The 14941-nt window shown below is 43.4% G+C and overlaps 16 non-coding genes across 16 annotated transcripts; all 16 read left to right on the forward strand.

Annotated features, from left to right (window-relative positions):
• The first annotated feature begins 493 nt into the window (after positions 1-493).
• trnay-gua (transfer RNA tyrosine (anticodon GUA)) lies at positions 494-580 on the forward strand. The gene is given in 2 exon segments: positions 494-530; positions 545-580. It is a non-coding gene; the product is annotated as a tRNA-Tyr (tRNA).
• Positions 581-1171: 591 nt separating this feature from the next.
• trnay-gua (transfer RNA tyrosine (anticodon GUA)) lies at positions 1172-1258 on the forward strand. Its single transcript is given in 2 exon segments — positions 1172-1208; positions 1223-1258. It is a non-coding gene; the product is annotated as a tRNA-Tyr (tRNA).
• Positions 1259-1849: 591 nt separating this feature from the next.
• On the forward strand, positions 1850-1936 carry trnay-gua (transfer RNA tyrosine (anticodon GUA)). Its single transcript is given in 2 exon segments — positions 1850-1886; positions 1901-1936. It is a non-coding gene; the product is annotated as a tRNA-Tyr (tRNA).
• Positions 1937-2699: 763 nt separating this feature from the next.
• Positions 2700-2786, forward strand: trnay-gua (transfer RNA tyrosine (anticodon GUA)). Its single transcript is given in 2 exon segments — positions 2700-2736; positions 2751-2786. It is a non-coding gene; the product is annotated as a tRNA-Tyr (tRNA).
• A 591-nt stretch (positions 2787-3377) lies between these two features.
• trnay-gua (transfer RNA tyrosine (anticodon GUA)) lies at positions 3378-3464 on the forward strand. Its single transcript is given in 2 exon segments — positions 3378-3414; positions 3429-3464. It is a non-coding gene; the product is annotated as a tRNA-Tyr (tRNA).
• Positions 3465-4293: 829 nt separating this feature from the next.
• On the forward strand, positions 4294-4380 carry trnay-gua (transfer RNA tyrosine (anticodon GUA)). Its single transcript is given in 2 exon segments — positions 4294-4330; positions 4345-4380. It is a non-coding gene; the product is annotated as a tRNA-Tyr (tRNA).
• A 591-nt stretch (positions 4381-4971) lies between these two features.
• trnay-gua (transfer RNA tyrosine (anticodon GUA)) lies at positions 4972-5058 on the forward strand. The gene is given in 2 exon segments: positions 4972-5008; positions 5023-5058. It is a non-coding gene; the product is annotated as a tRNA-Tyr (tRNA).
• A 591-nt stretch (positions 5059-5649) lies between these two features.
• On the forward strand, positions 5650-5736 carry trnay-gua (transfer RNA tyrosine (anticodon GUA)). The gene is given in 2 exon segments: positions 5650-5686; positions 5701-5736. It is a non-coding gene; the product is annotated as a tRNA-Tyr (tRNA).
• A 715-nt stretch (positions 5737-6451) lies between these two features.
• Positions 6452-6538, forward strand: trnay-gua (transfer RNA tyrosine (anticodon GUA)). The gene is given in 2 exon segments: positions 6452-6488; positions 6503-6538. It is a non-coding gene; the product is annotated as a tRNA-Tyr (tRNA).
• Positions 6539-7129: 591 nt separating this feature from the next.
• Positions 7130-7216, forward strand: trnay-gua (transfer RNA tyrosine (anticodon GUA)). Its single transcript is given in 2 exon segments — positions 7130-7166; positions 7181-7216. It is a non-coding gene; the product is annotated as a tRNA-Tyr (tRNA).
• An 804-nt stretch (positions 7217-8020) lies between these two features.
• On the forward strand, positions 8021-8107 carry trnay-gua (transfer RNA tyrosine (anticodon GUA)). Its single transcript is given in 2 exon segments — positions 8021-8057; positions 8072-8107. It is a non-coding gene; the product is annotated as a tRNA-Tyr (tRNA).
• Positions 8108-8698: 591 nt separating this feature from the next.
• On the forward strand, positions 8699-8785 carry trnay-gua (transfer RNA tyrosine (anticodon GUA)). The gene is given in 2 exon segments: positions 8699-8735; positions 8750-8785. It is a non-coding gene; the product is annotated as a tRNA-Tyr (tRNA).
• A 2863-nt stretch (positions 8786-11648) lies between these two features.
• trnay-gua (transfer RNA tyrosine (anticodon GUA)) lies at positions 11649-11735 on the forward strand. Its single transcript is given in 2 exon segments — positions 11649-11685; positions 11700-11735. It is a non-coding gene; the product is annotated as a tRNA-Tyr (tRNA).
• Positions 11736-12326: 591 nt separating this feature from the next.
• On the forward strand, positions 12327-12413 carry trnay-gua (transfer RNA tyrosine (anticodon GUA)). The gene is given in 2 exon segments: positions 12327-12363; positions 12378-12413. It is a non-coding gene; the product is annotated as a tRNA-Tyr (tRNA).
• Positions 12414-13004: 591 nt separating this feature from the next.
• Positions 13005-13091, forward strand: trnay-gua (transfer RNA tyrosine (anticodon GUA)). Its single transcript is given in 2 exon segments — positions 13005-13041; positions 13056-13091. It is a non-coding gene; the product is annotated as a tRNA-Tyr (tRNA).
• A 591-nt stretch (positions 13092-13682) lies between these two features.
• trnay-gua (transfer RNA tyrosine (anticodon GUA)) lies at positions 13683-13769 on the forward strand. The gene is given in 2 exon segments: positions 13683-13719; positions 13734-13769. It is a non-coding gene; the product is annotated as a tRNA-Tyr (tRNA).
• Positions 13770-14941: the final 1172 nt, after the last annotated feature.

Consider the following 14941-nt stretch of genomic DNA (forward strand, 5'->3'; position numbering starts at 1 on the left):
GTGTACCATGACATGTGCTTGACAAAAAATATCTTTCCCTGAGAGAAGAAATCTTCACTTGTTGAAGTGTACCATGACATGTGCTTGACAAAAATTATCTTTCCCTGAGAGAAGAAATCTTCACTTGTTGACCTTTGATAGGAATGAAGAGGAATGCTGAGCGGGAATCAAACCCAGGCCGCGGTGGTAAAAGAACCGAATCCTTACCACTAGACCAACAGGGAGAGAGAAAGATACATTTCGCAAGCTAGGGGGCTAAACAGCGATTTTATTCCTCGGCTCACTTTTTGTCTATTCCCAAATGCAACTACTTGCAATCTAAGGGGATGTAGCTCAGAGGAATAGAGCATTAGTTGAACGTACGAAGACCTGGGGGCAATCCTTAGCAGCTCCAAGAAACCACCAAACTCAGCAGATTAATTTCTTAAAGGGAACATATGCTTCTGCCAAACCTCTGACCATCTAGGTGATGGCGTTTGACTACATTTTTTATCCTTCGATAGCTCAGTTGGTAGAGTGGAGGACTGTAGGTGAAATTGCTGTAATCCTTAGGTCGCTGGTTCAAATCCGGCTCGAAGGATTGTACTTTTTCTTGTGGCTTACGCCAACTTATTGACAGCAGTGTACCATGACATGTGCTTGACAAAAAAATATATTTCCCTGAGAGAAGAAATCTTCACTTGTTGACCTTTGATAGGAATGTTGGTAGAGCAGCAGAGAGTTCTCGAGATTGCAACAGTCCGTATGTCGCTGACTCAGAAGAGTATAACTTATTCTGCAGTTGTTCCAAGTTTTTGACTTATGCCTAGTGTTTACCCAAAAGCAAGTCATTCCCTGAGCGGGAATCAAACCCAGGCCGCGGTGGTAATAGAACCGAATCCTTACCACTAGACCAACAGGGAGAGAGAAAAATACATCTCGCAAGCTAGGGGGCTAAACAGCGATTTTATTCCTCGGCTCACTTTTTGTCTATTCCCAAATGCAACTACTTGCAATCTAAGGGGATGTAGCTCAGAGGAATAGAGCATTAGTTGAACGTACGAAGACCTGGGGGCAATCCTCAGCAGTTCCAAGAAACCACCAAACTCAGCAGATTAATTTCTTAAAGGGAACATATGCTTCTGCCAAACCTCTGACCATCTAGGTGATGGTGTTTGACTAAATTTTTTATCCTTCGATAGCTCAGTTGGTAGAGCGGAGGACTGTAGGTGAAATTGCTGTAATCCTTAGGTCGCTGGTTCAAATCCGGCTCGAAGGATTGTACTTTTTCTTGTGCCTTACGCCAACTTTTTGACAGCAGTGTACCATGACATGTGCTTGACAAAAAAATATCTTTCCCTGAGAGAAGAAATCTTCACTTGTTGACCTTTGATAGGAATGTTGGTAGAGCAGCAGAGAGTTCTCGAGATTGCAACAGTCCTTAGGTAGCTGATTCAGAAAAGTATAACTTTTTCTGCAGTTGTGCCAAGTTTTTGACTTATGCCTAGTGTTTCCCCAAAAGCAAGTCATTCCCTGAGCGGGAATCAAACCCAGGCAGCGGTGGTAAAATAACCGAATCCTAACCACTAGACCAACAGGGAGAGAGAAAAATACATTTCGCAAGCTAGGGGGCTAAACAGCGATTTTATTCCTCGGCTCACTTTTTGTCTATTTCCAAATGCAACTACTTGCAATCTAAGGGGATGTAGCTCAGAGGACTAGAGCATTAGTTGAACGTACGAAGACCTGAGGGCAATCCTCAGCAGCTCCAAGAAACCACCAAACTCATCAGATTAATTTCTTAAAGGGAACATATGCTTCTGCCAAACCTCTGACCATCTAGGTGATGGTGTTTGACTACATTTTTTATCCTTCGATAGCTCAGTTGGTAGAGCGGAGGACTGTAGGTGAAATTGCTGTAATCCTTAGGTCGCTGGTTCAAATCCGGCTCGAAGGATTATACTTTTTCTTGTGGCTTACACCAACTTTTTGACAGCAGTGTACCATGACATGTGCTTGACAAAAAAATATCTTTCCCTGAGAGAAGAAATCTTCACTTGTTTACCTTTGATAGGAATGTTGGTAGAGCAGCAGAGAGTTCTCGAGATTGCAACAGTCCTTAGGTCGCTGATTCAGAAGAGTATAACTTTTTCTGCAGTTGTGCCAAGTTTTTGACTTATGACTAGTGTTTCCCCAAAAGCAAGTCATTCCCTGAGCGGGAATCAAACCCAGGCAGCGGTGGTAAAAGAACCGAATCCTTACCACTAGACCAACAGTCAACTTTTTGACAGCAGTGTACCATGACATGTGCTTGACAAAAAATATCTTTCCCTGAGAGAAGAAATCTTCACTTGTTGACCTTTGATAGGAATGAAGAGGAATGCTGAGCGGGAATCAAACCCAGGCCGCGGTGGTAAAAGAACCGAATCCTTACCACTAGACCAACAGGGAGAGAGAAAAATACATTTCGCAAGCTAGGGGGCTAAACAGCGATTTTATTCCTCGGCTCACTTTTTGTCTATTCCCAAATGCAACTACTTGCAATCTAAGGGGATGTAGCTCAGAGGAATAGAGCATTAGTTGAACGTACGAAGACCTGGGGGCAATCCTTAGCAGCTCCAAGAAACCACCAAACTCAGCAGATGAATTTCTTAAAGGGAACATATGCTTCTGCCAAACCTCTGACCATCTAGGTGATGGCGTTTGACTACATTTTTTATCCTTCGATAGCTCAGTTGGTAGAGTGGAGGACTGTAGGTGAAATCGCTGTAATCCTTAGGTCGCTGGTTCAAATCCGGCTCGAAGGATTGTACTTTTTCTTGTGGCTTACGCCAACTTATTGACAGCAGTGTACCATGACATGTGCTTGACAAAAAAATATATTTCCCTGAGAGAAGAAATCTTCACTTGTTGACCTTTGATAGGAATGTTGGTAGAGCAGCAGAGAGTTCTCGAGATTGCAACAGTCCTTAGGTCGCTGCTTCAGAAGAGTATAACTTTTTCTGCAGTTGTGCCAAGTTTTTGACTTATGCCTAGTGTTTCCCCAAAAGCAAGTCATTCCCTGAGCGGGAATCAAACCCAGGCCGCGGTGGTAAAAGAACCGAATCCTAACCACTAGACCAACAGGGAGAGAGAAAAATACATTTCGCAAGCTAGGGGGCTAAACAGCGATTTTATTCCTCGGCTCACTTTTTGTCTATTCCCAAATGCAACTACTTGCAATCTAAGGGGATGTAGCTCAGAGGACTAGAGCATTAGTTGAACGTACGAAGACCTGGGGGCAATCCTCAGCAGCTCCAAGAAACCACCAAACTCATCAGATTAATTTCTTAAAGGGAACATATGCTTCTGCCAAACCTCTGACCATCTAGGTGATGGTGTTTGACTACATTTTTTATCCTTCGATAGCTCAGTTGGTAGAGCGGAGGACTGTAGGTGAAATTGCTGTAATCCTTAGGTCGCTGGTTCAAATCCGGCTCGAAGGATTATACTTTTTCTTGTGGCTTACACCAACTTTTTGACAGCAGTGTACCATGACATGTGCTTGACAAAAAAATATCTTTCCCTGAGAGAAGAAATCTTCACTTGTTTACCTTTGATAGGAATGTTGGTAGAGCAGCAGAGAGTTCTCGAGATTGCAACAGTCCTTAGGTCGCTGATTCAGAAGAGTATAACTTTTTCTGCAGTTGTGCCAAGTTTTTGACTTATGACTAGTGTTTCCCCAAAAGCAAGTCATTCCCTGAGCGGGAATCAAACCCAGGCAGCGGTGGTAAAAGAACCGAATCCTTACCACTAGACCAACAGTCAACTTTTTGACAGCAGTGTACCATGACATGTGCTTGACAAAAAATATCTTTCCCTGAGAGAAGAAATCTTCACTTGTTGAAGTGTACCATGACATGTGCTTGACAAAAAATATCTTTCCCTGAGAGAAGAAATCTTCACTTGTTGACCTTTGATAGGAATGAAGAGGAATGCTGAGCGGGAATCAAACCCAGGCCGCGGTGGTAAAAGAACCGAATCCTTACCACTAGACCAACAGGGAGAGAGAAAGATACATTTCGCAAGCTAGGGGGCTAAACAGCGATTTTATTCCTCGGCTCACTTTTTGTCTATTCCCAAATGCAACTACTTGCAATCTAAGGGGATGTAGCTCAGAGGAATAGAGCATTAGTTGAACGTACGAAGACCTGGGGGCAATCCTTAGCAGCTCCAAGAAACCACCAAACTCAGCAGATTAATTTCTTAAAGGGAACATATGCTTCTGCCAAACCTCTGACCATCTAGGTGATGGCGTTTGACTACATTTTTTATCCTTCGATAGCTCAGTTGGTAGAGTGGAGGACTGTAGGTGAAATTGCTGTAATCCTTAGGTCGCTGGTTCAAATCCGGCTCGAAGGATTGTACTTTTTCTTGTGGCTTACGCCAACTTATTGACAGCAGTGTACCATGACATGTGCTTGACAAAAAAATATATTTCCCTGAGAGAAGAAATCTTCACTTGTTGACCTTTGATAGGAATGTTGGTAGAGCAGCAGAGAGTTCTCGAGATTGCAACAGTCCGTATGTCGCTGACTCAGAAGAGTATAACTTATTCTGCAGTTGTTCCAAGTTTTTGACTTATGCCTAGTGTTTACCCAAAAGCAAGTCATTCCCTGAGCGGGAATCAAACCCAGGCCGCGGTGGTAATAGAACCGAATCCTTACCACTAGACCAACAGGGAGAGAGAAAAATACATCTCGCAAGCTAGGGGGCTAAACAGCGATTTTATTCCTCGGCTCACTTTTTGTCTATTCCCAAATGCAACTACTTGCAATCTAAGGGGATGTAGCTCAGAGGAATAGAGCATTAGTTGAACGTACGAAGACCTGGGGGCAATCCTCAGCAGTTCCAAGAAACCACCAAACTCAGCAGATTAATTTCTTAAAGGGAACATATGCTTCTGCCAAACCTCTGACCATCTAGGTGATGGTGTTTGACTACATTTTTTATCCTTCGATAGCTCAGTTGGTAGAGCGGAGGACTGTAGGTGAAATTGCTGTAATCCTTAGGTCGCTGGTTCAAATCCGGCTCGAAGGATTGTACTTTTTCTTGTGCCTTACGCCAACTTTTTGACAGCAGTGTACCATGACATGTGCTTGACAAAAAAATATCTTTCTCTGAGAGAAGAAATCTTCACTTGTTGACCTTTGATAGGAATGTTGGTAGAGCAGCAGAGAGTTCTCGAGATTGCAACAGTCCTTAGGTCGCTGATTCAGAAAAGTATAACTTTTTCTGCAGTTGTGCCAAGTTTTTGACTTATGCCTAGTGTTTCCCCAAAAGCAAGTCATTCCCTGAGCGGGAATCAAACCCAGGCAGCGGTGGTAAAATAACCGAATCCTAACCACTAGACCAACAGGGAGAGAGAAAAATACATTTCGCAAGCTAGGGGGCTAAACAGCGATTTTATTCCTCGGCTCACTTTTTGTCTATTTCCAAATGCAACTACTTGCAATCTAAGGGGATGTAGCTCAGAGGACTAGAGCATTAGTTGAACGTACGAAGACCTGAGGGCAATCCTCAGCAGCTCCAAGAAACCACCAAACTCATCAGATTAATTTCTTAAAGGGAACATATGCTTCTGCCAAACCTCTGACCATCTAGGTGATGGTGTTTGACTACATTTTTTATCCTTCGATAGCTCAGTTGGTAGAGCGGAGGACTGTAGGTGAAATTGCTGTAATCCTTAGGTCGCTGGTTCAAATCCGGCTCGAAGGATTATACTTTTTCTTGTGGCTTACACCAACTTTTTGACAGCAGTGTACCATGACATGTGCTTGACAAAAAAATATCTTTCCCTGAGAGAAGAAATCTTCACTTGTTTACCTTTGATAGGAATGTTGGTAGAGCAGCAGAGAGTTCTCGAGATTGCAACAGTCCTTAGGTCGCTGATTCAGAAGAGTATAACTTTTTCTGCAGTTGTGCCAAGTTTTTGACTTATGACTAGTGTTTCCCCAAAAGCAAGTCATTCCCTGAGCGGGAATCAAACCCAGGCAGCGGTTAAAAGAACCGAATCCTTACCACTAGACCAACAGTCAAGTGTACCATGACATGTGCCCTTTCCCTGAGAGAAGAAATCTTCACTTGTTGACCTTTGATAGGAATCTGAAACCCCAGGCCGCGGTGGTAAAAGAACCGAATCCTTACCACTAGACCAACAGGGAGAGAGAAAAATACATTTCGCAAGCTAGGGGGCTAAACAGCGATTTTATTCCTCGGCTCACTTTTTGTCTATTCCCAAATGCAACTACTTGCAATCTAAGGGGATGTAGCTCAGAGGAATAGAGCATTAGTTGAACGTACGAAGACCTGGGGGCAATCCTTAGCAGCTCCAAGAAACCACCAAACTCAGCAGATGAATTTCTTAAAGGGAACATATGCTTCTGCCAAACCTCTGACCATCTAGGTGATGGCGTTTGACTACATTTTTTATCCTTCGATAGCTCAGTTGGTAGAGTGGAGGACTGTAGGTGAAATCGCTGTAATCCTTAGGTCGCTGGTTCAAATCCGGCTCGAAGGATTGTACTTTTTCTTGTGGCTTACGCCAACTTATTGACAGCAGTGTACCATGACATGTGCTTGACAAAAAAATATATTTCCCTGAGAGAAGAAATCTTCACTTGTTGACCTTTGATAGGAATGTTGGTAGAGCAGCAGAGAGTTCTCGAGATTGCAACAGTCCTTAGGTCGCTGATTCAGAAGAGTATAACTTTTTCTGCAGTTGTGCCAAGTTTTTGACTTATGCCTAGTGTTTCCCCAAAAGCAAGTCATTCCCTGAGCGGGAATCAAACCCAGGCCGCGGTGGTAAAAGAACCGAATCCTAACCACTAGACCAACAGGGAGAGAGAAAAATACATTTCGCAAGCTAGGGGGCTAAACAGCGATTTTATTCCTCGGCTCACTTTTTGTCTATTCCCAAATGCAACTACTTGCAATCTAAGGGGATGTAGCTCAGAGGACTAGAGCATTAGTTGAACGTACGAAGACCTGGGGGCAATCCTCAGCAGCTCCAAGAAACCACCAAACTCATCAGATTAATTTCTTAAAGGGAACATATGCTTCTGCCAAACCTCTGACCATCTAGGTGATGGTGTTTGACTACATTTTTTATCCTTCGATAGCTCAGTTGGTAGAGCGGAGGACTGTAGGTGAAATTGCTGTAATCCTTAGGTCGCTGGTTCAAATCCGGCTCGAAGGATTATACTTTTTCTTGTGGCTTACACCAACTTTTTGACAGCAGTGTACCATGACATGTGCTTGACAAAAAAATATCTTTCCCTGAGAGAAGAAATCTTCACTTGTTTACCTTTGATAGGAATGTTGGTAGAGCAGCAGAGAGTTCTCGAGATTGCAACAGTCCTTAGGTCGCTGATTCAGAAGAGTATAACTTTTTCTGCAGTTGTGCCAAGTTTTTGACTTATGACTAGTGTTTCCCCAAAAGCAAGTCATTCCCTGAGCGGGAATCAAACCCAGGCAGCGGTGGTAAAAGAACCGAATCCTTACCACTAGACCAACAGTCAACTTTTTGACAGCAGTGTACCATGACATGTGCTTGACAAAAAATATCTTTCCCTGAGAGAAGAAATCTTCACTTGTTGAAGTGTACCATGACATGTGCTTGACAAAAAATATCTTTCCCTGAGCTTCACTTGTTGACCTTTGATAGGAATCTGAAATCAAACCCAGGCCGCGGTGGTAAAAGAACCGAATCCTTACCACTAGACCAACAGGGAGAGAGAAAAATACATTTCGCAAGCTAGGGGGCTAAACAGCGATTTTATTCCTCGGCTCACTTTTTGTCTATTCCCAAATGCAACTACTTGCAATCTAAGGGGATGTAGCTCAGAGGAATAGAGCATTAGTTGAACGTACGAAGACCTTGGGGCAATCCTTAGCAGCTCCAAGAAACCACCAAACTCAGCAGATTAATTTCTTAAAGGGAACATTTGCTTCTGCCAAACCTCTGACCATCTAGGTGATGGCGTTTGACTACATTTTTTATCCTTCGATAGCTCAGTTGGTAGGGCGGAGGACTGTAGGTGAAATTGCTGTAATCCTTAGGTCGCTGGTTCAAATCCGGCTCGAAGGATTGTACTTTTTCTTGTGGCTTACGCCAACTTTTTGACAGCAGTGTACCATGACATGTGCTTGACAAAAAAATATATTTCCCTGAGAGAAGAAATCTTCACTTGTTGACCTTTGATAGGAATGTTGGTAGAGCAGCAGAGAGTTCTCGAGAATGCAACAGTCCTTAGGTCGCTGATTCAGAAGAGTATAACTTTTTCTGCAGTTGTGCCAAGTTTTTGACTTATGCCTAGTGTTTCCCCAAAAGCAAGTCATTCCCTGAGCGGGAATCAAACCCAGGCCGCGGTGGTAAAAGAACCGAATCCTAACCACTAGACCAACAGGGAGAGAGAAAAATACATTTCGCAAGCTAGGGGGCTAAACAGCGATTTTATTCCTCGGCTCACTTTTTGTCTATTCCCAAATGCAACTACTTGCAATCTAAGGGGATGTAGCTCAGAGGAATAGAGCATTAGTTGAACGTACGAAGACCTGGGGGCAATCCTCAGCAGCTCCAAGAAACCACCAAACTCATCAGATTAATTTCTTAAAGGGAACATATGCTTCTGCCAAACCTCTGACCATCTAGGTGATGGTGTTTGACTACATTTTTTATCCTTCGATAGCTCAGTTGGTAGAGCGGAGGACTGTAGGTGAAATTGCTGTAATCCTTAGGTCGCTGGTTCAAATCCGGCTCGAAGGATTGTACTTTTTCTTGTGGCTTACACCAACTTTTTGACAGCAGTGTACCATGACATGTGCTTGACAAAAAAATATCTTTCCCTGAGAGAAGAAATCTTCACTTGTTGACCTTTGATAGGAATGTTGGTAGAGCAGCAGAGAGTTCTCGAGATTGCAACAGTCCTTAGGTCGCTGATTCAGAAGAGTATAACTTTTTCTGCAGTTGTGCCAAGTTTTTGACTTATGCCTAGTGTTTCCCCAAAAGCAAGTCATTCCCTGAGCGGGAATCAAACCCAGGCAGCGGTGGTAAAAGAACCGAATCCTAACCACTAGACCAACAGTCAACTTTTTGACAGCAGTGTACCATGACATGTGCTTGACAAAAAATATCTTTCCCTGAGAGAAGAAATCTTCACTTGTTGAAGTGTACCATGACATGTGCTTGACAAAAAATATCTTTCCCTGAGTGAAGAAATCTTCACTTGTTGACCTTTGATAGGAATGAAGAGGAATGCTGAGCGGGAATCAAACCCAGGCCGCGGTGGTAAAAGAACCGAATCCTTACCACTAGACCAACAGGGAGAGAGAAAAATACATTTCGCAAGCTAGGGGGCTAAACAGCGATTTTATTCCTCGGCTCACTTTTTGTCTATTCCCAAATGCAACTACTTGCAATCTAAGGGGATGTAGCTCAGAGGAATAGAGCATTAGTTGAACGTACGAAGACCTGGGGGCAATCCTCAGCAGCTCCAAGAAACCACCAAACTCAGCAGATTAATTTCTTAAAGGGAACATATGCTTCTGCCAAACCTCTGACCATCTAGGTGATGGCGTTTGACTACATTTTTTATCCTTCGATAGCTCAGTTGGTAGAGCGGAGGTCTGTAGGTGAAATTGCTGTAATCCTTAGGTCGCTGGTTCAAATCAGGCTCGAAGGATTGTACTTTTTCTTGTGGCTTACGCCAACTTTTTGACAGCAGTGTACCATGACATGTGCTTGACAAAAAAATATCTTTCCCTGAGAGAAGAAATCTTCACTTGTTGACCTTTGATAGGAATGTTGGTAGAGCAGCAGAGAGTTCTCGAGATTGCAACAGTCCTTAGGTCGCTGATTCAGAAGAGTATAACTTTTTCTGCAGTTGTGCCAAGTTTTTGACTTATGCCTAGTGTTTCCCCAAAAGCAAGTCATTCCCTGAGCGGGAATCAAACCCAGGCCGCGGTGGTAAAAGAACCGAATCCTAACCACTAGACCAACAGGGAGAGAGAAAAATACATTTCGCAAGCTAGGGGGCTAAACAGCGATTTTATTCCTCGGCTCACTTTTTGTCTATTCCCAAATGCAACTACTTGCAATCTAAGGGGATGTAGCTCAGAGGAATAGAGCATTAGTTGAACGTACGAAGACCTGGGGGCAATCCTCAGCAGCTCCAAGAAACCACCAAACTCATCAGATTAATTTCTTAAAAGGAACATATGCTTCTGCCAAACCTCTGACCATCTAGGTGATGGCGTTTGACTACATTTTTTATCCTTCGATAGCTCAGTTGGTAGAGCGGAGGTCTGTAGGTGAAATTGCTGTAATCCTTAGGTCGCTGGTTCAAATCAGGCTCGAAGGATTGTACTTTTTCTTGTGGCTTACGGCAACTTTTTGACAGCAGTGTACCATGACATGTGCTTGACAAAAAAATATATTTCCCTGAGAGAAGAAATCTTCACTTGTTGACCTTTGATAGGAATGTTGGTAGAGCAGCAGAGAGTTCTCGAGATTGCAACAGTCCTTAGGTCGCTGATTCAGAAGAGTATAACTTATTCTGCAGTTGTTCCAAGTTTTTGACTTATGCCTAGTGTTTACCCAAAAGCAAGTCATTCCCTGAGCGGGAATCAAACCCAGGCCGCGGTGGTAAAAGAACCGAATCCTTACCACTAGACCAACAGGGAGAGAGAAAAATACATTTCGCAAGCTAGGGGGCTAAACAGCGATTTTATTCCTCGGCTCACTTTTTGTCTATTCCCAAATGCAACTACTTGCAATCTAAGGGGATGTAGCTCAGAGGAATAGAGAATTAGTTGAACGTACGAAGACCTGGGGGCAATCCTCAGCAGTTCCAAGAAACCACCAAACTCAGCAGATTAATTTCTTAAAGGGAACATATGCTTCTGCCAAACCTCTGACCATCTAGGTGATGGTGTTTGACTACATTTTTTATCCTTCGATAGCTCAGTTGGTAGAGCGGAGGACTGTAGGTGAAATTGCTGTAATCCTTAGGTCGCTTGTTCAAATCCGGCTCGAAGGATTGTACTTTTTCTTGTGGCTTACGCCAACTTTTTGACAGCAGTGTACCATGACATGTGCTTGACAAAAAAATATCTTTCCCTGAGAGAAGAAATCTTCACTTGTTGACCTTTGATAGGAATGTTGGTAGAGCAGCAGAGAGTTCTCGAGATTGCAACAGTCCTTAGGTCGCTGATTCAGAAGAGTATAACTTTTTCTGCAGTTGTGCCAAGTTTTTGACTTATGCCTAGTGTTTCCCCAAAAGCAAGTCATTCCCTGAGCGGGAATCAAACCCAGGCAGCGGTGGTAAAAGAACCGAATCCTAACCACTAGACCAACAGGGAGAGAGAAAAATACATTTCGCAAGCTAGGGGGCTAAACAGCGATTTTATTCCTCGGCTCACTTTTTGTCTATTCCCAAATGCAACTACTTGCAATCTAAGGGGATGTAGCTCAGAGGAATAGAGCATTAGTTGAACGTACGAAGACCTGGGGGCAATCCTCAGCAGCTCCAAGAAACCACCAAACTCATCAGATTAATTTCTTAAAGGGAACATATGCTTCTGCCAAACCTCTGACCATCTAGGTGATGGTGTTTGACTACATTTTTTATCCTTCGATAGCTCAGTTGGTAGAGCGGAGGACTGTAGGTGAAATTGCTGTAATCCTTAGGTCGCTGGTTCAAATCCGGCTCGAAGGATTGTACTTTTTCTTGTGGCTTACACCAACTTTTTGACAGCAGTGTACCATGACATGTGCTTGACAAAAAAATATCTTTCCCTGAGAGAAGAAATCTTCACTTGTTGACCTTTGATAGGAATGTTGGTAGAGCAGCAGAGAGTTCTCGAGATTGCAACAGTCCTTAGGTCGCTGATTCAGAAGAGTATAACTTATTCTGCAGTTGTTCCAAGTTTTTGACTTATGCCTAGTGTTTACCCAAAAGCAAGTCATTCCCTGAGCGGGAATCAAACCCAGGCCGCGGTGGTAAAAGAACCGAATCCTTACCACTAGACCAACAGGGAGAGAGAAAAATACATTTCGCAAGCTAGGGGGCTAAACAGCGATTTTATTCCTCGGCTCACTTTTTGTCTATTTCCAAATGCAACTACTTGCAATCTAAGGGGATGTAGCTCAGAGGAATAGAGCATTAGTTGAACGTACGAAGACCTGGGGGCAATCCTCAGCAGCTCCAAGAAACCACCAAACTCAGCAGATTAATTTCTTAAAGGGAACATATGCTTCTGCCAAACCTCTGACCATCTAGGTGATGGTGTTTGACTACATTTTTTATCCTTCGATAGCTCAGTTGGTAGAGCGGAGGACTGTAGGTGAAATTGCTGTAATCCTTAGGTCGCTGGTTCAAATCCGGCTCGAAGGATTGTACTTTTTCTTGTGGCTTACGCCAACTTTTTGACAGCAGTGTACCATGACATGTGCTTGACAAAAAAATATCTTTCCCTGAGAGAAGAAATCTTCACTTGTTGACCTTTGATAGGAATGTTGGTAGAGCAGCAGAGAGTTCTCGAGATTGCAACAGTCCTTAGGTCGCTGATTCAGAAGAGTATAACTTATTCTGCAGTTGTTCCAAGTTTTTGACTTATGCCTAGTGTTTACCCAAAAGCAAGTCATTCCCTGAGCGGGAATCAAACCCAGGCCGCGGTGGTAAAAGAACCGAATCCTTACCACTAGACCAACAGGGAGAGAGAAAAATACATTTCGCAAGCTAGGGGGCTAAACAGCGATTTTATTCCTCGGCTCACTTTTTGTCTATTCCCAAATGCAACTACTTGCAATCTAAGGGGATGTAGCTCAGAGGAATAGAGCATTAGTTGAACGTACGAAGACCTGGGGGCAATCCTCAGCAGCTCCAAGAAACCACCAAACTCAGCAGATTAATTTCTTAAAGGGAACATATGCTTCTGCCAAACCTCTGACCATCTAGGTGATGGTGTTTGACTACATTTTTTATCCTTCGATAGCTCAGTTGGTAGAGCGGAGGACTGTAGGTGAAATTGCTGTAATCCTTAGGTCGCTGGTTCAAATCCGGCTCGAAGGATTGTACTTTTTCTTGTGGCTTACGGCAACTTTTTGACAGCAGTGTACCATGACATGTGCTTGACAAAAAAATATCTTTCCCTGAGAGAAGAAATCTTCACTTGTTGACCTTTGATAGGAATGTTGGTAGAGCAGCAGAGAGTTCTCGAGATTGCAACAGTCCTTAGGTCGCTGATTCAGAAGAGTATAACTTTTTCTGCAGTTGTGCCAAGTTTTTGACTTATGCCTAGTGTTTCCCCAAAAGCAAGTCATTCCCTGAGCGGGAATCAAACCCAGGCAGCGGTGGTAAAAGAACCGAATCCTAACCACTAGACCAACAGGGAGAGAGAAAAATACATTTCGCAAGCTAGGGGGCTAAACAGCGATTTTATTCCTCGGCTCACTTTTTGTCTATTCCCAAATGCAACTACTTGCAATCTAAGGGGATGTAGCTCAGAGGAATAGAGCATTAGTTGAACGTACGAAGACCTGGGGGCAATCCTCAGCAGCTCCAAGAAACCACCAAACTCAGCAGATTAATTTCTTAAAGGGAACATATGCTTCTGCCAAACCTCTGACCATCTAGGTGATGGTGTTTGACTACATTTTTTATCCTTCGATAGCTCAGTTGGTAGAGCGGAGGACTGTAGGTGAAATTGCTGTAATCCTTAGGTCGCTGGTTCAAATCCGGCTCGAAGGATTGTACTTTTTCTTGTGGCTTACGGCAACTTTTTGACAGCAGTGTACCATGACATGTGCTTGACAAAAAAATATCTTTCCCTGAGAGAAGAAATCTTCACTTGTTGACCTTTGATAGGAATGTTGGTAGAGCAGCAGAGAGTTCTCGAGATTGCAACAGTCCTTAGGTCGCTGATTCAGAAGAGTATAACTTATTCTGCAGTTGTTCCAAGTTTTTGACTTATGCCTAGTGTTTACCCAAAAGCAAGTCATTCCCTGAGCGGGAATCAAACCCAGGCCGCGGTGGTAAAAGAACCGAATCCTTACCACTAGACCAACAGGGAGAGAGAAAAATACATTTCGCAAGCTAGGGGGCTAAACAGCGATTTTATTCCTCGGCTCACTTTTTGTCTATTCCCAAATGCAACTACTTGCAATCTAAGGGGATGTAGCTCAGAGGAATAGAGCATTAGTTGAACGTACGAAGACCTGGGGGCAATCCTCAGCAGCTCCAAGAAACCACCAAACTCAGCAGATTAATTTCTTAAAGGGAACATATGCTTCTGCCAAACCTCTGACCATCTAGGTGATGGTGTTTGACTACATTTTTTATCCTTCGATAACTCAGTTGGTAGAGCGGAGGACTGTAGGTGAAATTGCTCTAATCCTTAGTTCGCTTGTTCAAATCCGGCTCGAAGGATTGTACTTTTTCTTGTGGCTTACGCCAACTTTTTGACAGCAGTGTACCATGACATGTGCTTGACAAAAAAATATATTTCTCTGAGAGAAGAAATCTTCACTTGTTGACCTTTGATAGGAATGTTGGTAGAGCAGCAGAGAGTTCTCGAGATTGCAACAGTCCTTAGGTCGCTGATTCAGAAGAGTATAACTTTTTCTGCAGTTGTGCCAAGTTTTTGACTTATGCCTAGTGTTTCCCCAAAAGCAAGTCATTCCCTGAGCGGGAATCAAACCCAGGCAGCGGTGGTAAAAGAACCGAATCCTAACCACTAGACCAACAGTCAACTTTTTGACAGCAGTGTACCATGACATGTGCTTGACAAAAAATATCTTTCCCTGAGAGAAGAAATCTTCACTTGTTGACCTTTGATAGGAATGAAGAGGAATGCTGAGCGGGAATCAAACCCAGGCCGCGGTGGTAAAAGAACCGAATACTTACCACTAGACCAACAGGGA

This window comes from Oncorhynchus clarkii, chromosome 21 (genome assembly GCF_045791955.1).
Source record: "Oncorhynchus clarkii lewisi isolate Uvic-CL-2024 chromosome 21, UVic_Ocla_1.0, whole genome shotgun sequence".
NCBI classification, from domain to species: Eukaryota; Metazoa; Chordata; class Actinopteri; order Salmoniformes; family Salmonidae; genus Oncorhynchus; species Oncorhynchus clarkii.